General features: G+C 44.5%; 1 protein-coding gene and 1 long non-coding RNA gene across 2 annotated transcripts in view; one reads left to right on the forward strand and one right to left on the reverse strand.

The window, feature by feature from the left end:
• The window catches only part of LOC132396941 (CMP-N-acetylneuraminate-beta-galactosamide-alpha-2,3-sialyltransferase 1-like), a 60,210-nt gene extending 51,773 nt beyond the window's left edge, over positions 1 to 8,437 (reverse strand). Inside the window, exon 1 of the mRNA XM_059975073.1 lies at positions 8,019 to 8,437. The gene's annotated coding sequence lies outside the window, so the exon portion shown is untranslated. The remainder of the gene's footprint in view (positions 1 to 8,018) is intronic.
• Positions 8,438 to 8,509: 72 nt separating this feature from the next.
• On the forward strand, positions 8,510 to 27,732 carry LOC132396976 (uncharacterized). The gene is made up of 4 exons (XR_009513206.1): positions 8,510 to 8,625; positions 19,052 to 19,367; positions 20,047 to 20,168; positions 26,127 to 27,732. It is a non-coding gene; the product is annotated as an uncharacterized LOC132396976 (long non-coding RNA).
• Positions 27,733 to 27,917: the final 185 nt, after the last annotated feature.

Below are 27,917 nucleotides of genomic sequence, written 5' to 3' on the forward strand. Positions count from 1 at the left end.
ATTAAATACTGACCAATTATTTCCCAAAGCCACAGGGAGCCGCAGCACAGAGGTGAAAGAGCCACAAATGGCTCGGGAGCCGCAGGTTGCCGACCCCCGGTCTAACTGCACCAACCCTTTAACACCAATGTCTGGACATTTATTAGCCATAGATTTGAGGATCTATTCTTATAGAACACTGCAGCTTTGTACAGGCCTTTCAGCTCATGATGTCATGCCAACATTATAAACTACTCTATGATCAATTTAACCATTTACTCCTACTAGCCCTTTATTTTTCTATCGTCTAAGTTTTTTTTAAATACCAGTAACGTATCTACCTCTACCACCAACCCTAGCGGGATGTCCCCAACATGCAATGTGTAAAAAATTTCATCCGCCATCCACCCTTTCACTTTCCTATCACCTTAAAATTATCCCCCCATCTATTAGCCACTTCCGTCCTTGGGAAAAGGTCTCTGACTGTCTATTCGATCTAGGTTGCCTTTTCAGCATTTTCCATTTAGCATTTAGATTTTTAGCCCCTGAGGTTTTTTGAGTTTCACTTCTGCATTTACACATTCTGTTGCTGTCATTGCAGAACTGTGCCATGAAGAAAAATTATATATTATGTATTCATTTAGACCAAAGCCAATATCGGTGTGCTTAGCCCTCTGCTCTACTCTCTTCATGCGTGTGACCGCAAGGATAGATACAATGCTATATTTTAGTTCGCTGATGATAACACTATTCTTGATCAAATCAAGGGTGGTGATGTTTCAGTATGTCGGCGAGAGATTGAAAAACTGATTGAACAGTTCCACAGCAACAACCTCCCAGTCAACATCAGCAAAACCAAAGAGCTGATTGTTGACTCCAGGAGAAGGAAACTAGATGCTCACAATTCAATCCGCAACATGGGATCAGAGGTGGAAGGGGTCAGTAACTTTAAATTCCTTGGCGTTAGCACATCATGGAATTTTTCTGGGAACATTGCAAACACCATTACAAAGAAGCAACACCAGCACCACTACTTTCTTAGGTGTTTGCACAGATCTAAAACTTTGACAAACTTCTATAGATGCACAGCAGAGAGTATCCTGACAAGTTGTATCACAGCTTGTTATGGAAACACCAATTCCCAGGAACAGAAAGGCTCAGTACATCACAGTCAAAGCCCTTCCCATTACTGAGCACTACCACAAGAAACCGGCATGCATCATCAAGAACCCCCACCATCCAGGCAATGCTCTCTTCCTACTGCTGCCACCACGAAGCAGGTATAGGAATCATAGGTCCCACACCACCAAGTTCAGGAACAGTTATTACCCTTCAACCATCAGGCTCCTGAACCAGCGTGGATAGCTTCATTCACCACAACTCTGAGCTGATTCAACAACCTATGGAATCACTTTCAGGTACTCCACAACTCATGTCGTTGGCATTATTTATTTACTTATTTGAACAAATTCTCTTCTTTTGCACCTTGGTCAGTCTTTGTGTGAAGTTTTTCTATTGTATTTCTTTGTTCTACTGTGAATGCTAGCAATAAGCTGAATCTCAGGGTAGTATATAGTGACATATACTTACTATACTTTGATAGTAAATTTACCCTGAATTTGAATGTCATCAACAACTGCCTACAAAGGGCCCTATGGAAATAATGTTTTAGCAAACTTGCTCTTTTATTTTTTGACTGATTCAGCACTCAGCAGATCTTCCCAGTTCACTCTGAACACATAATGAAGGTCAATGTCCTTGTGATTTACTGAGGAAATTGGAGGTGGCAGTTTTCAGAATGAATGTTAATCCAATCTCACCACAGATAGCTTGAATTTATGTACACCATTCCACGGCACGTCTCTACAACGAACAGGGGAGTTCTCTCGTGCTGAGCAACCTTTATCTTTGGACCCGCAGGTAAAACACAGCGTGCATTCAGTCATTAATCTGACAACTTCTTGAATTTGTCGCCGTCGTCGTCGCTAGGGTGGCATCTGGAATTTCCAGTTGGCGGACGATTTCCCTCCATGCCGCTCTGTGCCGACACTTGTCATTAACGTTGTTGTTTTGATCCTTTATTGAGACTGACACATTGAGAAATCATGTACTTGGCAGGTTATAGCAGCGGTTTGCCTTTGCCTTCTGCCGGATGAGTTTAAAGAGATCACGGGACTTCCGGTAAGATGGCGATTGCTTAGCTGCTCCAAACTTTTGTTCCACTATTTTTGCTATCTTTGCACTAAATGTCTCCATTTTTTAAACCTTAGTTAGGAACTTTATTTGGTTTCTTTCACTTGCCTGTAAACACATCTACCAAGAGTTCTAACAAGAGTTCTAAATCTGGGAGAAAGGAAGTTTCGGCTCTGCCTCCTGAGACCCTCGCTGCGCTGGAACAACACTGAGATGATATTTTAAAGGAATTTAGAACCGCTTTCAAACAGCTGGAAGCCAAACTGGAATGGATCAACGATAGAGTGGACAAACATGCTGAACACTTATCTCGCATGGATTCGACTTCTGAAGATTTAGAAAGTCGTGTTCGATACTTGGAGACTCTCTGTTCCAGCCTAGAGGGAAAATGTAACAAACTCCTTTCCAAAATGGTGGATCTCGAAAATCAGAGCAGACGCTGTAACCTTCGAATTCTTGGGTTGCCAGAGGCCACCGAACAGGGATCAACCGTGAAGTTTTTCGCCGAGTTTCTCTGTGAGATATTCGGGAAAGATTTGCTACTGAACCCGCCTGAGCTCGAAAGGGCACACAGGGTCTACGTTCCCCCCGGAATTCTGGGCTCCTGCCCGCGACCGGTAATTTTGTGCTTTCATCAACACCAGGTAAAACACCGTCTGATTATGGAGGCACGTCGCAGAGGTACTTTTACTTTCCAAAATACAGTCATTTGCTTTGTGGAGGATTTTGCACCCCAGATCTTAAAGATGCGCGCTGAGTTTAAAGACATAATGAAAGTGCTTTTTGATCGTGGTTTTAAACCCTCTCTGCAATCCTGCCGATTTACGAATCACACTTAATACTGGAAAATATAAGTGGTTTAAGTCAGTGAAGGAGGCTGAGGCATTTGTTGCAAGTCTTCCGGCTATCCAGCCATCTTCGGAACCCGATCGGAACTCCTAAAATGGTGGATAAGTACTTCTTGCAGTAAAATTACTTTTTCCGGACTCAGACTTTACTTGAATCACTCAGACACTATTTATTGAAACTCTAAGGGCTGTTGACAATCTCTCCCTGGATTTGGTGTGTCTTTTTTTAAATAGACATTCTGTGCTTAATGTTTCCCTATGTAATCTAATGTTTCCTTGTGTAATCTATCTTATTCTTGTTTAAATAGTACTTGTGTAATCTATCTTATTCTTGTTTAAATAGTACTTGTGTAATCTATCTTATTCTTGTTTAAATAGTACTTGTGTAATCTATCTTATTCTTGTATAACTTTATCTATAGAGTTCTACAATTGACTCTAACTTGTTTTGGAGGTTTGAAGTCTTTATTGAAGGCCTCCCTGTTTGTTGGTTCACAGTTTAACTGCAGATTATTTCTTATTATCTATTTATTTATTTATTTATTTATTTGTTTGACCTTTTTTCCAATTTTTGATTTTGTTTTCCTCTCTGTAAATGGTTGATAAGTACTCTTCTTGAATCTATAATTTTCCCCTTCCTCCCTTTTTTTTCCCCTTTCTCTTCCTTTATTCTTCCATAATTTTTCGCGGGTAGGTTAGTTTTGGTTTTCTTCCGATTTTCTCTGTATTAAGTTTTATATTTCTGCAGAAGATGTCCCAATTTGTAGTTATGTTTTCTAGTGCATAAACTAGTTACTATTTGCTATAGTATTTATACGGAACTGCTGTTAATGACACAGATCTGGAAGCTATATTTGGGTTAATTTTTTTGGTCGAGCTAACTGCTTTTTTTGGTAGCCGTCTAGTTTTGGGTTGTGTGGGTGGGGTGGGTTTTCCAGTTCCAACATCACTCACTGTATTTATTGTTTTTCTCTATTGCTCAGGACAGGTTTATGTTTTGATTTTACAAATCTGTGTTTACATTTTTGCTCCCAGACTGCTATTGTATTGCTTGACTTTTTATATGCCTGCTGCCTTTTATGCATTAGTAATCGTGCTCCGGACCGGGTGTTGCGGCGGCCGGCGACCGTGGCGAGGACACCGGGGATGGAGCAGCAGGGCCTGGGCTCAAAGTGGCAGCACCAGTGGCTGCTGATCCTGGGCATGGAGGCGGAGGGCTGCGAGCAGAAGTTTCAGTCGCAGGTGGGCTCCTGGGAAAAAATAACAGAAAACACATTTTCATCCTTAAGATCTTGTCCAACCCTCCTTTGGAAGAGACGCATTCTCACGGTTCCTGCTGTGTTTCTCCCACCTCCGCCTCCTCCGTCTGCCGCCGCTGCTGCTATCCCGCCACCGTCTTGAATCTTGAATTTGTAGCGATTAAAACTGGCTGTTTTGTTCTGTGCGTTTTACAAGACTGGATTAGCTCTCAAAACATTTTGAGAAGTCCCAATGTTACAAGGAAACATTTTATAAATGCAATCCACCTTTTTACAAGTATTTTATCACTGGGTCTACCAGACATCCCACCTCTCCCAGAAGTTCTAGGAGTCTCCCGCATATTGATAGCAGCTCCCTGACGCCTGCAAATTATATGCAATATCCCGGAAATTGATTTTTTTGAGGCGGAGAGGGAGAGGGAGAGGGAGAGTGCGAGCAAGAGAGAGCATCCTGATTGGTCTCTCGTTGTGCTAAGTAGACCTATCAGTTTTCTCTGTGGGCGGGCTTTACAGTCGACCTCAAAAGTAATGACAGTGTTGCTCACTACACTGTTTGCAACAGTAACTTTTCTATTGCCCATAGTGAGTTAAATGACTGTAAAAGACATGTTGATGTGAGTTTAACAAGTGTCATTCATTCATTACTGTAGCAAATGTTATTTAAATTAGCTGGCTGGCTGCTAAAGAGCTTCTTCTTCTTCGGTTGTCCATCGGAATCCGATGACGATGTCCACTCCTTTAAAGGTGAGATCTTTGATGACTATCCTGGACCCACAAGCTCTATTGAGGTGGGACATGTATATGTGGTAGTGGTGGTGGTAGTGATGGCAACCATGGCTGCATTTCTCCTGGCTCTCTTCTGCTGTCTTCTGGTTGTTCTTTCCATCTCCAGAATACCAACCCCATCCCTACACAGCTGTCGCCAAGTGTTACGGTCAGCAGCAATATCCTCCAGGTCCTCAGGTCTGATGTTGCACTTCCTTAAAGCATTCTTCATCTGATCCTTATAGTGCTTCTTCAGCCCTCCAGCTGAGCGACGACCATGATGTAGCTGGCCATATAACACTCTGTGGGGTAGCTGACAAGGGGGCATCCTTATCACGTGCCCCAGCCGCTCCGTATGGCACTGGGTGATCATGGCCTCAATACTTCTGCAGTTGGTCTTTACAAGTATTTCCGTGTGAGGCACCCGCTCATGCTAAGTAATTCCTAGGATGCGCTGAAGGCAGCTGATGTGGAAGCGCTCCAAGGACTTGAGTTGACGGCTGTAGGTTACCCAAGCTTCACAACCATAAAGGAGGGTGCTGACACAGACCGCTTGGTAAACAGCGACCTTTGTGGAGGGACGAAGGCTCCTGTTCTGAAAGACTCTACGCTGAAGTCTCCCAAAGGTAACTGACACCTGTTTAATGTGGCTCTGGATGTCATTGTCAATGCCGCTCTCCTCAGAGAGAATGCTCCTCAGATATTTGAAAGATGGCAATATTGACATCTTTTCATCACCAACGGTGAAGGTAGGTTGAGTGGGTGGGACACTGGTACTTCATTGGCAAACCATTTCTGTCTTGGTGCAATTGACAGTCAGCCCCATTCTGCTGTACTGCCACAGCAAGGACAGTCTGAAGATGCTCCTGAGTATGGGCAACAAGAGCACAGTTGTCTGCATATTGCAGCTCCAGGACCCACTCTCAATGCAGTTTGGTGGTTGCAAGGAGCCTCCTGATGGTAAAGAGGTTGCTATCTAATCTGACATTCACTGCCACATTGCTGCTGTCTTCAATCTCCTTGTGAAGAAGCTTGGTAACACACAAGAAGAAGATGTTAAAGAGCACTGGTGCTAGCAGCCCCCCCCCCCCCCCCCGCCTCACCCCTGTGCGTACAAGGGAGAGCTCGGACTCTTGTCCTCCTATGGTCACCCGAGCAGTCATCCCATCATGGAACTGGCAGAGGATGTTAACAAATTTACTGGGACAGCCAAACCTGAGGAGAACATCCCATAAGAACTCTCTTTGCACAGTGTTGAATATTTTGGAGAGGTCAACAAAGGCCATAAACAGGTCTCCCAGCACTCTTCCCGAAGCTGCCGGGCTGTGAAGTTCATGTCGATCGTGCTCCTGTTCTTCCTAAATCCACACTGCGATTCGGGCAGCATCGACTCGGTGACGTTGCTGATGAGCCTCTGAAGCATCACCTTAGCCAGGACCTTTCCAGCAACAGAAAGGAGTGATGTGCCCCGACCATTGCCGCAGATGGTCTTGTCACCCTTGTTCTTATAAATTATAATGATGTTTGCATTTCTCCATTGCTGTGGGATGTTCTCCTCAGTCCAGGCCTTGGTGATGTACTGGTAGAGGGTGCGCAATAGGCCGGCCTTAACAAACCAAGGACTGGCAGCCTCCTGCAGTCAAGATGTGGGACCGGTTGTCCTGGGTTCACACTTGCCACCGGGATTTACCTCATCATGGTGAAGATGGTGCCACTGGGGATGGCACACACCCTGTGGCACTTTAATATCTTCCTCGTGCAGGTCTCCACCTCTGACCACAGTGAATAATATCAGGCTAAGGAGCTACTCCATTGATGTCCTACATGATGCGGCCAAACTCCCTGTAGACTTGCTTAAAGTTGTAATAGAATAAAATAAACTCCATGATAATATAACATAAGTACATATTTTAATGTCACATCTTCTGCATCTTCCCCCCAGCTTGGTTTACAGATTAGACAAAATATAATACTAAACAAAGTATTACATACACCCTTGGAGGTCGACGGGGGGTTATGACAGCAATACACTATTATCCGATATTCAGCACTTCATAAAACACACCATTTACAGGTTTAAGTTAAGATATCGTTATCACTGTCCGCAACACACTCGAGTACCATTGCGGGAAATCGCACTCTGAAGTTGAACAAATTTCATGGCATACGTCGCTGATGTTAAACCTGATTCTGATTCTTTTAAGTTCTAAATGGAACCGCAACAGCCCCTCAACATCAATGTGCGGACATGGATTAGCAATAGATTTGGGGATCCATTCCTGTGACATTTTTAAAATTCCATCGAGGATGCTTGTGGAAAATTCTACCATGACACGACACGGAGCGTGAACCATCTGCCACTTCTCCACCTGCCTTAAAGGTAGGGGAGGGAGTTTTCATGGTGGTGGAGTGCGGGGCGGGGTTGCTAAAGAGCTTGCAACGATTTAATACCAAGAATAGTCGCTTTTTCTGTATTAATCTGAGTCTTACTGGTTACATTGAATAGATATAGGACCTTGATTTTTCAGACAATTCTCCAACGTGCCCATATAAAAAGAACTTTAATGAGATCATTAAATGTGAGGAAACTTAATTTCCTGGGCGATGACATCAGAAAGGGGGAAATAAAATGCAAGGCCGTATGCCGGGCAAACGCGGAGGAGAAAATATATGGAGACTGTGAAAGAACTAACAGATCTAGATGTGCGCGACATCATTGACGCTGAGAGGGATCGTTCGAGGGTGGAGAGCCGTTATCGCCCAAGGCACATGAAAAACAAGACTCAATCGTGATCACCGACCCACCCTACTTCCTCCAAAAGTTTACAATTTCAACCTCCATTTAAACCGTCAGGCGCCTCGTTTAATTCGTTTCTACTAAATCATTTCGCATGCAACACGATTCAATGTTATCAAAGCGAATGGTTTGGGGGAAATTAACAGTTAATTCTTGTGGTACAAAGTGCTGGACTTACCCGACAATGAGAATTTTCAGTCCTTAACCAGTCTGCACTTTGAGATAAAGGTCAGGAAGTTAATACAAGTTAAACTTTGCAGCAAAAACTTCTGAACGGTTTTGTTCACTCAGCGAGATCGTTTCTCATCATTGAAATTAGTTCTTCAGCATTTTGTGTGTATTGCTCGGGATTTCCAGCATCTCCAGAATTTAGTATCTCTGGTTCTCCCGTCACTCTCTTAAGAAATTGAATCGCCTGAAACGAATGGCGGAACGTAAGGCAGGCTCCACCTAGCTGCCAACAAAACTGTACGGTCTATGTAAGAAGTTCAAATTTTTCGAAACCCGGCCGGTTCGCGAGCGAGTTGGGCTATGCGGCACTAATCCTTCCTTGACCACACATGGGACGATGGAGTCATGGAAAGTTTAACAAGCACGAGACTATCTGCAGAGGCTGGAAATCAGTCACAAAATGCTGGAGGAACTCATCCGGCGGGACAGCATCTACGGAAAGGAGTAAGCAGGCGGCACTTCGGGGAGGTGTCGACTGTTTACTCTTTCCCATGGAAGTCAAAAGTGATCTTTGCGTAAAGAAGTTCGCGAGAGTTCGTCGCTGTCAATTAAAGGTACCTGGAAGAATTGGAATATGGTGGGATTAATGTAGAATTAGCGGAGCCAGTCGTGATCAGATTCACCGTTGTCTCTTCAGTTGTCCACTGCCTCCTACAGGAGAACCAGAAGACAGGCGGGGGATTTGGAAGTTGAATGTCGATCTGTTGACCCCTGAGATCATGGAGAACTAAGGAGGGATTACGGAGATTGAAGAACCGTGTAATCCCTCTTTGATTGTCCTATGGAATGGTGGGAAGTGGCCAAGGAGTTTTTTTTTTGTCCACAAAAGGGTCAAAGCAAGGCAGAATCGGAGGGAATTGTGTCAACTCCAGACAGACTTGCAGCAACTTTTCCTTCTGCAATATGTGGGTGGAGGTGAGGAAGGAACTCTGTGAGGTGAAGGTCTGACAAGCCCAGCTCTTTGCTTGAGAATCCCCTAAGATCATCTTCAGATCTAAGATCCACACAGTGGAGAAGGTTGAGATGTGCTCCAACTTAATCCTCCAAGAGGCTCACTGGGGGAGCTCTGTGATGCATAGCTTTTCAAAAGGGGATGGCTTGGCTGTATCCTTGCATATATAAACTTAAAGAATCTGCAGATTCTTCTATGCCAGTCCGCATGACAGAAGAGCTGCAGACTGTAGAATCTCTCAGAACCTCCTGTCATTGAAAGAGTCTGGAACAACCCGCTAACAGTGGAAGAGCTTACTAGCCCAGGTGTGACGTGGCAGCACTAGCCGAGGCAGCCAGACATCAGTTGCGGCTCAGCGCTCGTACTGGTTACACGTGCATTTGTTGTTAGCTGATATTTTGTGTTCACTGTTGACTTTGTGTTTAATTTCACTGTGACAATGTCAAAAGGAGCTGCAGATACCCCTATGGGTAACCAAGTATATGGGAGGATGTGCATAGGTCTGGAGCTCCACAGGGTCCTAAAGTCCACCTGCACTGAGCCAGCTTAAATAAGGGATTTGAGCATAGGTGTTTTTTGGTATCTGCGGGGTTCCCAGAACTAATAAGGAGGGATTCTGAAATCCAAAGGTTCTATATTCTGAAATGCAACTGGCCCCAAGGATTTCGGACAAGGGATTGTGGACCTCTACCTATTAAAACTTCTCTTAAATGTTGAAATCAAGCTCACATGCACCCCTCATGTTGGTAGCTCAGTCCACAATCTCACAACACTCTGAGTGAAGAAGTTCCCCTTCCCCAATGTTCTCCTTAAACCTTTCACCTTTCACCCTTAACCCATGACCTCCAGGTTAACCAACCACAGTGGAAAAAGCCCACTTGCATAAACCCTATCTGTACCCCTCATAATTTTGTATACCTTTTTCAAGTCTCCTTGCAATCTTCTATGTTCTTAGGAATAAGTTCCTAAGATATTCAACCTTTCTTATAACTCAGGTCCCCTAGACCCGGCAATAAACTTGTAAGCTTTCTCTGTACTCTTTCAAACTTGTAAACTATAGTTTGGTGATCAAAACTGCACTCAATACTCCAAATTATACTCCATCTTATAAACTTCAACATAGCATCCTATCTCCTGTACTCAGTACATTGCTTTATGAAGATCAATGTGCCAAAAGTTGAGGTTACAAATTCTCTCTATCTGTGACACCACTTTCTATGAATTATGCACCTGTCTACTGAGATCCTGATGTTCAAGCACTCTCCTCAGTGCCCTACTGGTCGCTGTAGAAGGCTTACTCTGGTCGGTCCTGCAGAAGTGCAAAACCTCACACTTTTCTGCATTCGATTCCATCTGCCATTCTTCAGCCCGCTTTCCCATCTGGTCCAGATCCTGCTGCAAGCCACGATAGCCTTTCTTACTGTCCACTACACCCTCAATCTTTGTGTCATTCACAAATTTTCTGATCCAGTAAACCACATTATCATCCAGATGATCATTGTTATAGATGGCAAACAACAAAGGGTCTAGCACCAATCCCTGTAGCACACCAACAATCACAGACATCCAGTCAGAGAGGCAGCAACCTACTATCACTCTCTGGCTTCTCCACAAAGCCAGTGTTTAATCCAATTTACTACCTCGTCTTGAATGCCAAGCAACTGCACCTTTTTTGACCAACCTCCCATGCAGGACTTTGTGAATTGTCTTACTAAAGTCCATGTGGACAACATCCACTGCCTCGCCTTCATCCACTTTCCGGGTAACTTAATCAAAAAACTATAAGATTAGTTAGACATGATCTACCAAGCACAAAGCCACGCTGACTACACTTAATCAGTCCATGTCTATCCAAATACTTATATATCTGGTCCCATATACCTTCCAATAACTTCCCCACACTGATGTCAGACTCACTGGCCTGTAATTTCCTGGTTTATGTTTAGAGCCTTTTTTTAACAGTGGAACTCTAATCCTCTGGTACCTCTCCTGATGTGAAAGATGATTTAGATATTTCTGTTAGAGCCCTGGCAATTTCTACATTTGTGTCCCGCAGGGTCCAAGGGAACACCTTGTCAGGCCCTGGTGATTTCTCCACCCTGATTTGCCTCAGGACAGCAAATACTGTATCAATCCACACTTGCCAGGTCATTTCTAATGCCATCAAATTTGGCCTTACTCCAATTTGAATCTCAACCCATGGACCACATCTATCATTTTGCAAATTTACTGTGAATCTAATGGCATATGTACACAGGATGCAAAGTGTTTCCCCACACAATCTTTTGACACCTCCCCTGCCTTGTTCCCTAATAGCAGATCAAGTATCACACATTCTCTTGTTGGGGCTTCCAAGTACTGATTGTAGAAACTTTCCAAAACACATTTGCAAAACCCAATGCCATCTAGTCCTTTTACAGTGTGGGAGTCCCCATCAATATGTGAAAAGTTAAAATCACGTAGTATAACAATTACGTTTCTAGCGGCAGTCTGCGGTCTTTTTGCAACCTTAATCCCTTAAATCCCTCGGTTTGTTGGGTGATCTGTAATACAGTCCCATTAACGTAGTCACACCTCTCTTATTTCTCAGATCCACCCATAATGCCTCACTAGATGACTTCTCCAATTCGTCCTGATGGAGCACTGCCGTGACTTTTTCCCTGACTGTTACACCACCCCTCCCCCTATAAACCCTCCCACTCTGTCGCATCCAAAACAACAGAACCCTGGAATATCGAGCTGCCAGTCTTGCCCCTCCTTGCAGATGAGCCTCACTAATGGCTACAACATCATAATTCCAGGTATTGATCCATGCCCTGAGTTCATCTGCCTTTCCTATGATACTGCTTGCATTTATACTTCTTACATCTCTCTTTCCTACAATACTTCTTGCAATTTAGGACACTAGTCGCATCATGCTCTTCCTTTTGATTTCTGACTATGTCTGAGGTCTGACCATCATCTCTCTCCACAACCTCTCCACTAACTATTCTGGCACTTTAGTTCCCATTCCCCAGCAACTCTAGTTTAAACCTCATCTTCCAGCATTAGCAAACCAGGGGAGCAGCTGTACTGGATGCGGCGTTATGTTGGGAACTGGAGGTGATTAGGGAGCTTAAGGTAAAAGAGCCATTAGGAGTTAGTGATCACAATATGATTCAGTTCAGCTTGAAATCTGATAGGGAGAAAGCAAAGTCTGATGTAGCAATATTTCAGTGGAGTAAAGGAAATTACAGTGGTATGAGAGAGGATTGGCCAAAACAAATTGGAAGGAGCTTGGGACAGGGATATTCAGCGTGAGATTCTGAGAAAAATGAGGAAGGTGCAGGACAGATGTATTCCAAAAACAAAGAAATACTCAAATGGCAAAATAGTACAACCATGGCTGACAAGGAAAGTCAAAGCCAATGTAAAAACAAAAGAGAGGTCATACAACAAAGCCAAAATTAGCGTGAAGATAGAGGATTGGGAAGCGTTTAAAAACCTACAGAGAGCAACAGAAGAATCATAAGGGAAAAGATGAAATGTGAAAGCAAGCTAGCAAACAATATCAAAGTAAAAGCTTTTCCAACTATGTAAAAAATAAAAGAGAGATGAGAGTGGATATAGGACCGCTAGAAAATGAGGCACGACAAATAATAATGGGGGAAAAGCAGATGGCAGATGAACTAAATGAGAATTTTGAATCTGTCTTCATTGTGGAAGACACCAGTAGTATGCCTGATGTTGTAGTGTGTGACGGAAGAGCAGTGAGTGCAGTTACTGTTACAAGAAAGAAGGTGCTCAAAAAGCTGAAAGGCATAAAGGTACATAAATCAGCTGGACCAGATGAACTGCACCCTAGAGTTCTGAAAGAGATAGCAGTCGAGATTGTGGAGGCATTAGCAATGATCTAGCAATGAGGACTGGAAAATTGCAAATATCACTCTAAGAAAGGAGAAAGGCAGCAGAAAGGAAATTACAGACCATTTAGCCTGGCCTCAGTGGTTGGGAAGATGTTAGAGTCAATTGTTAAGGCTGAGGTGATGGAATGCTTGGTGACACAGGACAAGATAGGACAAAGTCAGCATGGGAAAATCTTGCCTGGCAAATCTGTTGGAATTCTTTGAGGAGATTACAAGTAGGATAGATAAAGGGGGATGCAGTAGATGTTGTATATTTGGACTTTAAGAAGGCCTTTGACAAGGTAACGCACATGAAGTTGCTTACCAAGTTAAGAGCACATGGTATTACAGGATAGTTACTAACATGGTTAGATCATTGGCTGATTGGTAGGAGGCAGCGAGTGGGAATTAAAGAATCTTTGTCTGGTTGGCTGCCAGTGACAAGTGGTGTTCCACAGGTGTCGGTGTTGGGACCACTTCTTTTTATGTTGTGTATCAATGATTTAGGTGATGGAAAAGGTGACTTTGTTGCCAAGTTTGCAGATCATACAAAGATTGGTGGAGAGACAGGTAGCGTTGAGGAAACATGTTGGCTGCAGAAGGGCTTAGACAGATTAGGGGAATGGGCAAGAAAGTGGCAAATGAAATACAATGGTGGACTTTGTCATGCACTTTGGTAGTAGAAATAAATATGCAGTCTATTTTGTAAATGGGGTGAAAATCCAAAAATCTGAGATGCAAAGGGACTTGGGAGTCCTTGTGCAGAACATCGTGAAGATTAACTTGCAGGTTGAGTTGGTGGTGAGGAAGGCAAATGCCATGTTAGCATTCATTTTGAGAGGTCTTGAATACAAGACAAGGGATGTGATGCTGAGGCTTTATAAGGCATTGGTGAGGCCTCAGCTTGAGTATTGTGAACAGTTTTGGGCCCCTCACCTTAGAAAAGATGTGCTGGCATTGGAGAGGGTCCAGAGGAGGTTCACAAGGATGATTCCATACGAGGAACACTTGATGATTCTGGGTCTGTACTTGCTGGAATTTAGAAGGATGTGTGGGGTGGGGGGGGGGGGGGGAGTGGGGAATCTCATTGAATCCTTTCAAATGTTGAAAGGCCTAGACAGAGTAGATGTGGAAATGATGTTTCTCATGGTGGGTGAGTCCAGGCCAAGAGGCCACAGTCTCAAGATAGAGGGGTATCCATTTAAAACAGATGCGGAGAAATTTCTTTAGCCAGAGGATGGTGAATTTGTGAAATTTGTTACCATAGGCAGCTGTGCAGGCCAGGTCATTGGGTGGACTTAAGGCAAAGATTGATAGGTTCTTGATCGGACACATCACCAAAGGTTATGGGGAGTAGGTCAGAAAATGGGGTTGAAGAGCGGGGAAAAAAATGGAGCAGCGACTATTGAATGGCAGTGGGCCAAGTGGCCTAATGCTGCTCCCCTGTCTTATGGTCTTCCCAGTAGGATGTTAGTTCCCTTCCAGTTCAGGTGCAAACTGTCCTTTCTGTATTGGTCCCACCTTCCCTGGAAGAGAGCCCAATAATCCAAAAATCCATTCCTTTGATTGAAGTAGAACTCCCTGAAGAGACACTTGAGTTGTACTCAGCTCTGTGGAATTGGATGGGCCTGGACCTGCCAGAAGTGTTTAACACTTGTTATGAACCCGTAGGTTTCGTTCACTGTGGACTGTTACTTTAAAAGAGCGCTTCAGTGAGGCAGGACTATGATGGTCTTCACTGACTGACTCGCAGCTTGTTTACCTTTGAAACAAGGATACAGTCACAGTCAGAAGTCAGAAGAAGAGAGAGAGAGAGAGAGAGAGAGAGAGAAGAGCAAACCTGGAAAAAGGTAGCAGCTTCAGCTTGTCGAAGCTGGGAATTTGGAACTCTGCTATACCCACAAGGGTGGGTTGATTATCGATCCCGTGCACATTGAATGTGTGGCTGTCACTTTGTGTAATCCATAGGAGTGGATTTAGGAAAGTCCTGTGGGACTACTCGAAGTTAACCCTTGCCTGGGAATGTTAAGTGGTAACCCCTTGAAGACGACATCCCCGTGTCAGATCACTCTGGTGGTAATTTGTGTGTGGATCCGGAACGGCTCGACGGAGGATCTTCAACAACTGATATTTATTAATTACCATCATGGAACATGTGGAATTCAACTTAATTGCCTTCTCTCTACATTTTACCTTGGATTACAAATATCTCTCTCCCATCATTTATTCCTTGGATTACTGAACTTTTCTACTTCACCATCTCAAGACTCTAAGCCTTGCTCCCCCAGGCTCGGTAGTTTGGAAGTCATATTTACACACATGTATATAACACTGTTAACTTCTGTTTATCTTGTTTAAGTTACAATATTAAAAGTAGTTACTAATGAAGATAGTGGTTTTTACATCAAAACCAGACTCCAGGTGTAATCTATTGCTGTTGGTTTGTTTGTAAAACGTTACAGTTTCATAATGTATGATTCTGGCTGGGACCCTGTCATATTCCAGGAGGAAGGGGATCATTCCCCTCATCACCAAGCAGAAGGGGGAGAGGCATAGGGAACATAGGGAAAGGCAGACCCATCTCATTGTGCAAGGCCTTCACCAACAGGGTCAGGTTAGCTCTAGGACAGGTGATGCTACACCTGGCAGAAAGATCTTGGACAACCTTGCCCTGCTCAGTGATACTATCGCATACATGCTGTGCAAACAGGTAAATACTTGCCCGGTAAGCTTGGATGAGCAGAGAAACTGGAAGGATATTGCACATGTACTTGACGGTACTGCAATGGAACGAAGTGAACCCAAACGCAGGATACAGACACGGAAGTAGAGTAATCTAAAGTGTTTATTAACGGTTACAGGGAAGGCCGGGAAGCGACAATTAGACAGAGAAAAGCTGAGGAGAGAGGAAGGCTTGACCGGGGATCAAACCCAAGTCGCTATGGTGGGAATGCGGCTTTTAACCATTGAGCCAATGGAAAACATAGGCGGGCGGCAGAACGAGGCAGAGCAGGGATGCAGACCAGGGTGCAAGCATGGCTTGAGGAGAACAGCAGGCGGAAGGATGATCGGGAAGACAGGAGGCATGCAATGCCCTTTTCTTGACACAGGGCATTGCTGAGGCTGAACGGCAATCAGGAAACAGGTAGTAGGCAACAGTTATCTTGACACGGAGCACAGAAAGGCAAGTGGCAGACAATACTTTTCTTAACATGGAGAGACGGAGTTACACAGGTAGACCTCTGTACAGAAATAAAACTTAGAATACTTATATTGACACAGATAGACAGAGTTACACAGGGGAACCTCGATACTGAAGTTAAACTGAGAATACAGCATTCTAAGCGGCTGGGAACGTGAATTACAGCACTGACTGAAGCAACGGTCTGGCAACGAGTGGATACAAAGCCGGGGTTTTATGCTGCAGCTTTAGAAGAGAATCAGGTGCCACAATCAAGGAGCCCAGGAGAACACGGGGAAAAGACAAATAGGGTAATAAGGGAAATTAACAGTCGGGACCGTGACAGTATTCCCTCCCCAACGCGAGCCTCCCGGTGATCCACCAGGCCTGCCCGGATTGTCGACGACCCAAGTGGGTGGAGGGGGGTTTGGCAGGAGGGCCCAACAGGCTGACAGACTAATGCATGATGCTTCTTATGAACATCCAGAATTGTCTGAACTTACATCTTGGAATCATTCAGAGCAACTTCTCCACACTTCAATGGCAGCCAAGCCCTGGCTAAGGATATGTGTGTCTGGAAGTTTCTAAGCTCCCTAAGGCCATCTTGGATTTGAGACACTAAGTTATACTTTTAATCAAGTTCACATTTCTATCAGCATCTAATAAGTTCCGGAATTTCGTATGAAAAATTTCTAGATGTTTCTCAATAAGTACAAACACCTGTTCACATTTATGAGGCAACTCATCCTGAGTACTTTCAGCACATTCACGACGGACCCAATGTCGACTGAGGTAGGCACAGATACCATTCAACACTTTTACTAGGTAACCGGTAATCTTCCCACTGCTGGGTATAAAATTTCAAAACATTTTCATCCTTCAAATCTTCACCATCTTTAAGAAGGTTTGTCCGTTGTTTTGGTTTCAATAGCATGTTTTACAACAGAGAATGTGTGTATGAATTTGATATGGTTCCAAATGGTGCGGGTACTTCATGTTTGGCAACACAGTCACAATTTTCTCAGTCAAGGCTATTTTCTGACCAATTGTAGAATTTTCTTAAAAAAGCAAATCGATATCAATATCAACGTTGCATGTTGTAATACACCATGTCATACCACACCCAACCTTGTCAAACGGCGGCAGTCCCTTAATCATTGCTCTGAAGTATGATTCAGTTTGTAAAAAAACATTGTCTTTCTAATTGCACAATTTTCTCATTTGATACCTGGGAGCTCTGAGTCACTTTCCTCAAATTGTTCTCTGGGCAGGGTCCCAGTAGGGAACTCTGGCCGGCAGGGGCTTGTAGGATAGTGTTTGTGTCCGCTGGGTCCACGTTGGCCAGACCGTTCTGTTGCAATGGAATGGGGTGAACCCAAACGCACGATAGAGACATGGAGGGAGTGTAATCTAAAATGTTTATTAACAGTTACGAGGAAGGTCGGGGAGCAAGGATTAGGCAGAGGAAAGCTGAGGAGCGAGGAAGGATCAAACCCGGATTGCTACAGTGGGAAGGCGGCATTTAACCACCGAGCCAACGGAGAGTGTAGGCGGGCGGCAGAACGAAGCAGAGCAGGGATGCAGACAAGAGTGCGAGTGTGGCTTGAGAACAGCAGGCAGAAGTATGATCGGGAAGACAGGAGGCAAGCAATGCACTTTTCTTGACACAGGGCATTGCTGGGGCTGAACAGCAAACAGGAGCCAGGCGGCAGGCAACACTTACCTTGACATGGAGCGCAGAAAGGCAAGTGGCAGACAATACTTTTCTTAACATGGAGAGACAGTTACACAGATAAATCTCGATACTGAAATAAGACTTAGAATAATTATCTTGACATGTAGGGACAGAGTTACACAGATAAACCTCGATACTGAAATAAGATAGAATAATTATCTTGACATGTAGGGACAGAGTTACACAGATAAATCTCGATACTGAAATAAGACTTAGAATAATTATCTTGACATGTAGGGACAGAGTTACACAGATAAACCTCGATACTGAAATAAGACAGAATAATTATCTTGACAGGCAGGGACAGAGTTACACAGATAAACCTCGATACTGAAGTTAAACTGAGAATACAGCATTCTAAGCGGCTGGGAACGTGAATTACTGCACTGGCTGAAGCAACGGTCTGGCAACGAGTGGATACAAAGCCGGGGTTTTTATGCTGCAGCTTTAGAAGAGAATCAGGTGCCACAATCAAGGAGCCCAGGAGAACACGGGGAAAAGACAAATAGGGTAATAAGGGAAATTAACAGTCGGGACCGTGACAGTATTCCCTCCCCAACGCGAGCCTCCCGGTGATCCACCAGGCCTGCCCGGATTGTTGACGACCCAAGTGGGTGGAGGGGGGTTTGGCAGGAGGGCCCAACAGGCTGACAGACTAATGCATGATGCTTCTTATGAACATCCAGAATTGTCTGAACTTACATCTTGGAATCATTCAGAGCAACTTCTCCACACTTCAATGGCAGCCAAGCCCTGGCTATAGATATGTGTGTCTGGAAGTTTCTAAGCTCCCCAAGGCCATCTTGGATTTGAGGTCCGCAGATGGACCTCCTCTCTGAAATGGATCGATCTGCTCTACATGAACATATGTATAGTGCAAAGTCTAGATCCAGGCAGGTTTGTCATTCTCCCCTGCTTTGTTTGTGCATTGTATAGAATCCTTCTCAAATCCGTTAGGAAGGACGAGAGCAAAAGAATGTAGGATTGATCAACATTTGCGATCAGTTTGAATCAGCATTAGGAGGTACATTTAACAGTAACGGTAGTGTTGTCCACTTCCAGCAGGCCCAGGCCCATCCTGTCTCACAGAGCTGAGTGCAACTCAGATGCCTCTTCAAGGAGTTTTACGTGGTTATATGGGCGGAGCTTAGGAGGGCGATGGTGCAAAGTGGCGACTCCTTTGCTTGCTCTATTTCTATCTTTGATATTTCTTTTTTCCCTTTTCAAGGTTCTTTTGAAGACCCTGAACTGGAGTTACACGCAGACTTCGGTTCTTTGCGGAAATGGAACCCGCTCTCGGGCCCTCAAGACCGGCTGCTTTTCAATATGCCAAGGATGCAGCCTAGAAGTCTAGTGCGCTTTCAGGGTGCCAGATTTTCGAGGCTCTGGAGGCAGGTGGATGCCACTGCCTGGTGCATCATGGCAGATGGACGATTGTAAACAGCGAGCTGGTTGCTGGTGTGGGGTGCCCAGAGACCCGCGTTCTTTGGACACAGAGAAACTTTGGAGAAACCAAGGCAACAGACATTTAACACCATAAATCAGTGAGTTGTTTTCTTATGTCTCCGTGCTCACTGTGAAACGGGGACACATCTTTTTCCATTATTAGGGAGAGAGAGAGCCTGTGGTATGTCGAATTACCGGGTGAATGAGTAGTCTTTGGGGTACTGCAATTCTGTGTGTTATTGATGCTTTGCTGCATGTTTGAGTGCTCAGTGGGAGGTGCTAATGCTTTTTTTTGCTGATGGGAAGGGAGGTCATTGTGTTGCTGCTGGTTTTGTGTAGAAGGGGAGAGCTGGGGGGGCTTTGGGGTTCTAACATTTAATTGTCATTCATTCTTTGGGCACTCCTCTGTTTTTGTGGATGTTTGTGATGAAAAAGAACTTCAGGATGTATATTGTATACATTTCTTTGACATTAAATGTTCCTATTGAGGGAGAGTGATGCTATGCTGTTCGGCAACTGGTCTGACCAATCCAACATCCCCTTCACCGTCCGGTCTGACTGTCCCTTAATATTGTGACACATGCTAAAATCCACTGGAAGCTGCACTCCCTGTGCACTTCTCTCTCAGCTCATTGTCTCCACCCACCCCCTGCACTGCGAACGTAAACCAGCTCTGCAGTCATGAAGAAAGGTTCATCGGGTATTGATACTGATGACCCTGTGGCCACTGTCATATTACTTTGCTGTCCCCTTATAACTATCTGTATCCATCTGCAGATGATCACTACTGAAAATGATTGTTGTTCCCTGCCATTTGTCCGACCTGGATGCTGTCTGCGTGAGTCCAACGATCTGGTCGGCAGGAGATCGAACAGAGGGCACTGCTGTGGTATTCTTTGGTAAGTGACTCTCACATCTTCTTCCCTTATTAACACACTGCCCACAGCCAAGGCTTGAGAGGCTACAGCTGTAACAAATCATCTTTACCCTTCTTTGTATATCCTGGCACACCCTTGCTGGCATACGAAGCAGGCCCTCTGTGTCTTTGCAGCAGCAAGGAGTTGATTGTGGACTTCAGGAAGGGGAAGTCGAGGGAACACACACCAGCTCTTATCAGGGGAAGGAGTAAACAGTTTCCGATTCCTGAGTGTCAACATCTTTGACCTTTCAACTTCTACCCCAGGCCCAACATATTGATGCAATTATAAAGAAGGCATGACAGTAGCTTGTTTTCATGAGGAATTTGAGGAGACTTGAAATGTTACCAAAGACTCTCACGGATATCTACAAATGTTTGGAACACTCAAGAGAAATTTGGAAAGATACATGGATAGGAGAGATAAGGAGAGCTATGCTCTGGGTACAAGTCAATGGGGCTAGGGATTTTAAATGGTTTGGCACAGACTGCACGGGCCAAAGGGCCTGCCTCTGTGCTATAATTCTCTATGACTGTGTGTTCCATGCGGAGCATTCTAATAGCTGCATCACCATCAAACGTGGAAGAGCCAGTGCACAGGATTGGAAAAAACTGCAGGAAACTGCAAACTTAGTCATCTGCATTATGAGCACTAGCCTCCCAGCATCAAAACTTGTAATTCTTGAAGTCTCCTCCTAATCTCAGCACAGTTCACTTTTGTCTCCAAGTTTTCCAGTCTTCCAGTTCTCAGGCACCCTCCTTGGAGAAGCTCATATGGCACTCAAATGTGCACTGTCATTTAATAAAATCACTGTGATCTGACGGGACTAGGCAGACACGTTCCAGTCTCTCCACGGTTACACTTCACCACAACGTCAATCAGGAGCTTATTCTGTGCTTGGCACAACCTGTGCTTACCTTGAGCTGTATCCCTCTTACTTCCCAGCACTTTTTCCAAATGACCAGTGTAGCCACGGTACCTGATATGTGGAGCAGTCCGTGCTCTAAACCTTCTCTTGCACCGCTCTCCAACACTCACTCTGCTGCATCAATAACTGCATTGGTGCTTCCTCTTGCACCCATGTGGGACTTATTAACTTCATCAAGTCGATTCTAAGAAATATAATTGCAGCTATATAGGACCCTGGTCAGACCCCACTTGGAGTATTGTTCTCAGTCCTGGTCGCCTCTCTACAAGAAGGACATGGAAGCCATAGAAAGCGTGCAGAGGTGTAGAGGAGGTTTACAAGGATGTTGCCTGGATTGGGGAGAATGCCTTATGAGAATAGGTTGAGTGAATTCGGACTTTTCTCCTTGGAGCGACAGAGGATGAGAGGTGACCTGATAGAGGTGTATAAGATGATGAGAGGCATTGATCGTGTGGATAGTCAGAGGCTTTTTCCCAGGGCTGAAATGGTTACCACAAGAGGATACAGGTTTAAGGTGCTGGGGAGGAGATACAGTGGAGAGGTCAGGGGTAAGTTTTTACTCAGAGAGTGGTGAGTGTGCGGAATGGGCTGCCGGCAACGGTGGTAGAGGCGGATACGGTAGGGTCTTTTAAGAAACTTTTGGATAGGTACATGGAGCTTAGTAAAATAGAGAGCTATAGGTAAGCCTAGTAATTTCTAAGGTAAGGACATGTTCTGCACAACTTTGTGGGCCGAAGGGCCTATATTGTGCTGTAGGTTTTCTATGTTTCTATGTTCTATGTTTCTACTTCTGCTTTCTTAAAAATTTCACGAATTGTTCCTCCCCCAGCCTTTGAGAATTGTGGTTAATACAGGGGGATGGGAAACAGAGTTGCAGGACAGATAGTGAAGTGGTTGTGGAGACAGACCTCAGACAAAGTCTGGAATCATGGTGTGACTAGTCTCCTGAGCTGCGTATATTTCAATGCAAGAGTGTCAGAGGAAAGGCAGATGAGCTCAGGACTTGGATCAACACCTGCAATTATGATGTTGTAGCCATTAGTGAGACCTGGTTAGCAGGGGCAGGGCAGTTAGCTCGATATTCTGGGGTTCCATTGTTTTAGACATGACAGAGTGAGAGGGTTTATAGGAGGAAGGGTGGCGTTACTTGTCAGGAAAAAGTCACAACATTCCTCAGTCAGGACAGATTAGAGAACTCATTGAATGAGGTGACATGGGTGGGACTGAGGAACGAGAAAGATACGACCATGTTAATGGGGCTATATTACAGACCACCCAACCGTCCACGGGATTTAGAGGAACAAACTTGTAAAGAGATCGCAGACTGTTGGAAGAAACATAAGGTTGTTTTAGTAGGCGATTTTAACTTCTCACTTATTGATAGGGCCTCACTTATTGTAAAAAGACTAGATGGCATAGAGTTTACAAATGTGTTCCAGAAAGTTCTTATCATCAGTATTTGGAAATCTTAACAGAATGTGTGATACTTTCAACACACATACCACATAACACGTTTAGGGAAGCTTGGTTTTCAAGAGATATCAAAGCCTTTCTTAAGAAAAAACAGAAGTGCATATCAGATAGACATACATCGTTAGGGATAAATGAGATATTTATGGAGTAAGAGAAATGCAAGAGAACACAAGAAAGAAATTACGATGGCTAAAAGAAGGCATGAGTTTGCCTTAAGAGGCAAAGCGCAGGAGAATACTAAGGGATCCTACAGATAAAATGCTTATAAAAAGTATTTGCACCCCTTGGAAGTGTTCATGTTTTATTGTTTTACAATATTAAATCACAATGGATTTAATTTGGCTTTTTGACACTGATCAACAGAAAATATCATTTTGTGTCAAAGTGAAAACAAATTTATCCAAATTGGTCTAAATTTATTACAATTATTAAACACAAAAAAGTTGATTGCATTCAGTATTCACCCATTTCGAGCCAGTGTTTAGTAGATGCACCTTTGACAGCAAGTACATCCTTGAGTCTGTGTGGATTGGTCTCTATCAGCTTTGCACATCTGGACACTGCGATTTTCCCCCTTTCTTCTGTACAAAACTGCTCAAGCTCTATCAGATGGCACAGAGATCACGAGTGGACAGCCCTTTTCAAGTCCAGCCACAAATTCTCAATAGGATTGAGGTCTGGAGTCTGACTTGGCCAGGACATTTATTTTTCCTGTGTAGCTTTGACGTTATGCTTGCTATCATTGCCTTGCTGGAAAACAAGTCTTCTCAAGTCCCAGTTCTCTTGCAGACTGCATCAGGTCTTCCTCAAGGATTTCCCTGTACTTTGCTGAATTCATTTTACCTTCTACCTTCACAAGCCTTCCATGATCTGCTACAGTGAAGCATCCCCACAGCGTGATGCAGACACCACCGTGCTTCACAGTGGAGATGGTATGTTTTTAATGATGTGCAGTGTTTGCCTTATGCCAAGCATAGCGTTTAGAATGATGGCCAAAAAGCTCAATTTTGGTTTCATCAGACCAGAGAACCATCTTCCAGCTGATTTCAGAGTCTCCCACACGCCTTCTGGCAAACTGGAGCTGAGATTTCATGTGAGGTTCTTTTTCTCAACAATGGTTTTCTCTTTGCCAATCTCCTATAAAGCTGTGACTGGAGAAGCACCTGGGCAACAGTTGTTGTATGCGCATTCTCTCCCATCTCAACTACCAAAACTTATAACCTCTCCAAAGTTGTCATAGGTCTCTTGGTGGCTTCCCTCACCAGTCCCCTTCTTGCACCGTCACCCAGTTTCTGAGTGCTCTAGGCAGATTTACAGCTGTTTCTATTTCTTGATGATTGACTTAACTGTACCCCAAAGGACATTCAGTGAGTTGGAAATTTTCTTTTATCCATCTGCTGATTTTCACTTTTCAATAACATTTTTGTGGAGTTGCTTGAAGTATTCTTTTGTCTTTGTGGTGTAGCATTTGCCAGGACACTGACTCACCAGCAGTCGGACCTTCCAGATACTGGTGTATTTTTAGTACAATCAAACAGATCACCTTGACTGCACACAGTGATCTCCATTTAACTAATTATGTGACTTCTAAAACCAATTGGCTACACCAGTGATGATTTGGTGTGTCATATTAAAGGGGGTGAATACTTATGCAATCAATGATCCTGTGTTTCATATTTGTAATCAATGTAGATCAATTTGTAGAGATTTCCTTTCACTTTGACATAAAAGAGTCTTTTTCTGTTGATCGGTGTCAAAAAACGCAAATTAAATTTACACAACTGATGGCCACAGTGTCTCTAGAAGCGAGGCAAATTAGCACTGACTTTATGGACATGATCAAGATTACAGAGGAGGAGGTGTTTGCTGTATTGAGGCAAATTAGGATGAATAATTCCCTCAGACCCTGTAGGAGGCAAGTGGAGAAATTTCAAGGGCCCCAGCAGATATATTTATATTATCAAAACACAAAGTACACTGCAGATGCTGTGGTCAAATCAACACGTACAACAAGCTGGAGGAACTCAGCAGGTCGGGCAGCATCCGTGAAAACGAGCAGTCAACGTTTCAGGCTGAGACCCTCTGTCAGGATTATCCTTAGCGACAGGTGAGGTACTGGAGGATTGCAGGATACCTAGGTTTTGTTTGTAGATGGTTCTTGCTATAGGGATTATGCTGGAAATCATGCAGGATTCTCAGTGGTACAGCAGGACCAGTCAAGCTTCAAGACCATCAGAGAGGAAGCTTGTCCACAACCGTGCTCCGCCCAATTAGCAGAACTCAAGGCTTCGACAGCAGCATGTGAGATGATGGAAGGCGAGAAGGTAGACATTTACACTGATTCGGCATATGCCCATGGGGTATGTCATCTGTTTGGGGCAGTGTGGAAACAGTGAGGCTTCAGGAAAAGTAATGGAGACCCCATACAGCATTGTTAGCAAATTTCAGACTTAATAAAAGCACTTATGAAACCCCAAGCACTGGCTATAGTGAAATGCCAGGCACATAAGAAAGGGAATGATGTGATAACCAAAGGAAATCAGGCTGCGGACGAAGCGGCCAGGAAAGCGTCGGGGTGTACATCGGCTGTTATTGCACCCCAGGTAAGCCAAGAGCCGGAACCCATGATAGAGGACCTGATTGAAATGCAAGGTAGGGCAACGTTGGCAGAACAGACAATGTGGAGGCAAAGAGGGGCCAAACAGAACCCAGAAGGCCTGTGGAGCACGGAGAATGGTTTGTGGGTAGCACCTACTCCTTTGTTGACTAACCTAATCTCAGAAGCACATGGAGTGGACCATTGTGCAAGGGGGAAGTAAAATAAAAAAGGACGGTTTCTTGTCACATTGCTTACAGTCTACGGTAGACTATGTTTTAGCACAATGTGAGGTTTGTTCACAGAATAATGTTCGAAGGGGGATTACAACCCCAATAGGTCACATACCTGTGACTAAGGACCATTTCGACATCTGGTGATCGACTACATAGATATGATAAAGTCGGTAAGAGGGAAAAGATACATTCTGGTGGTTATTGACAGGTTCAGCAGCTGAGTAGAGGCAGTACCCTCGAAGGATCAAGGAGCAGGAACAGTGGTAAAGTTCCTGACAAATGAAGTGATCCCAAGATTTGGAATACCTATGGAGATTAGCTCGGACAACAGTTCGGCCTTCATCCAAAAGGCAGTTCAGTTGGTATTACAGGTACTAAAAATAAAGCAGAGGTTTGGATGTGTGTACCACCCACAATCACAGGGCATGGTGGAAAGAATCAATGGCACTCTGAAGGCCAAGCTGAACAAAATTTGTGCAGAGACTTGACTGAATTAGGTTGATGCATTACCGTTAGCACTAATGAGCTACCGTACGCAGGCTAATCGAGTAACATGCTTGACACCACATGAAATGCTAACTGGAAGGCCCATGCCAGTGCCCCAATGGAGAGGACCATTTAAGGAACCCAGTTTAGAGCAATTGGAACTTGAACTAAGACAATACATGCGGCAACTAACTATGATACATCAGTCTATCTATACGCAGGAAAAACAGAAAGAGCCGGAGACGGTCCAAGGGGAAGGACCAATCCAACCAGGAGATCAGGTCTACGTGCAAGCGTTTCAAAGGAAGTGGGACGAACCAAGAAGGGAAGGGCCTTTCACGGTAATCAAGGCATCACCCTCGGCGGTTCAAGTGGAAGGGCGTTCCACTTGGTATCATCTCAACCACTGCACTAAGGCAGTTCCGCAGGTACAGTCAGAGGCGGAACCCGAGGTAAGTGGTGAGGAGGAGCAGATTGCAGAGGCCAGCCAGGAAGAACAAGAAGCTGACACTGCAACACAGGAATTTGACCAGGTGGTATGGGAAGTCTTTGGTAATTCTGATGACTCTGAGAATGAAGTTGGGGATAGTAGTACTCTTTAAGATAGTGGGGATGGTTTGGGTATAGTCAGTTTTGCCCCACAGGATAACACACCCGCCTACTATAGCGCAGATTTGGAAACCATCAACGTGGAGGATATGGCATGGGAATGATGTAACCCTGGGAAACTCGGGAGCACGCAGTAAGAGAAGTAGCACACGCACCGGTTTGCCACGACAAGAGAACACATGGTACCAACGGGCAATGTATACAGCAAGCACGATGGAAAGACAGAATTGCTACCTGTACTCAAGGGCAAGCCCTGCTCAGCATGTAGTTCCCATGCCTTATAACTCCTCCACCTGCACGCGGTGGCGAAGAGAGCACGGGGAACAATGGGAACGCCGGTGTCCAGGTCCGGTTAGGGCTTGTTTCATGAGGATTTGCTTTAAAGCAGATCCCTGTTATCGAAACTGTATGAACAATGCACCAATGTGCCCCTATTGGTGTATGCTATATCAGGCTTCCTCGCAGCTTGATCAAAGCAAGCTTGCCTCTGAATGCAATTACAGCAGACCCTGGGCTACAAATAAAAGAAGACAGACACCTACACTGCAACAGCTTATAATGCAGGACCATCTGAGTTATGAACGATTCATGCGGGTGGGCACTCACCCGGTTGGCCACTTCCGAGGCAACTCCACTCAGACGTGGGATGTAACCCCATGTAAAAGACACTTAACGGGTTCCCCTCCTCCTGAGGGTGCATTGGACTCTCAGACTATCCCATTAGTAGACACTTGGTGGCTGTGTGGACAGAAAGGAGGTCTGAGATCTACACTCCCCCTCAATTGGGCAGGAACATGCACGCGTGTCATGCTGCTTCAAGAAGTTATAATGTCCCCTGAAGTACAGTCCAACGCTAACTTCCCTGAGCAGCGGACGCTGCTATGGCAGAAGAGAAAATATGAACCTGACCCGACAATCCGGATTGACAGTATAGGACAGCCGAGAGGTATACCTAACGAATTCAAGGCATGAGATTGCTGCAGGCTGGGAAGCTATCATACCTGTGATAGGGGTAAGCAAAAATGTTGAATGGATGAATTATATATACTACAATCAACAGAGGTTCATCAACTACACCGATGATGCGCTGGAGTCCTTAGGGCAACAGCTAGATGCAACTAGCAGCATGGCGTGGCAAAACAGACAGGTACTGGATTGGCTTTTGGCAGAAAATGTGTGTGTGTGTGTAATGTTTGGAAAACAATGCTGCACTTTCATACCGAACAATACTAGCCCAGAATGGTCTTTCACCAGAGCAATGAATAAATTAAAGAATTTGCGGAAGGAGGTCAAACAGAATGCAGGATTTGGGCATAAGTGGTTTGACTGGTTAGAAAGCAGACTAGGTGGGGGGGGGATGGGGTACATGGCTGACCAAAATGGCGATAGCTGCAAGTGTTGTG

This window comes from Hypanus sabinus, chromosome 1 (genome assembly GCF_030144855.1).
Source record: "Hypanus sabinus isolate sHypSab1 chromosome 1, sHypSab1.hap1, whole genome shotgun sequence".
NCBI classification, from domain to species: domain Eukaryota; kingdom Metazoa; phylum Chordata; class Chondrichthyes; order Myliobatiformes; family Dasyatidae; genus Hypanus; species Hypanus sabinus.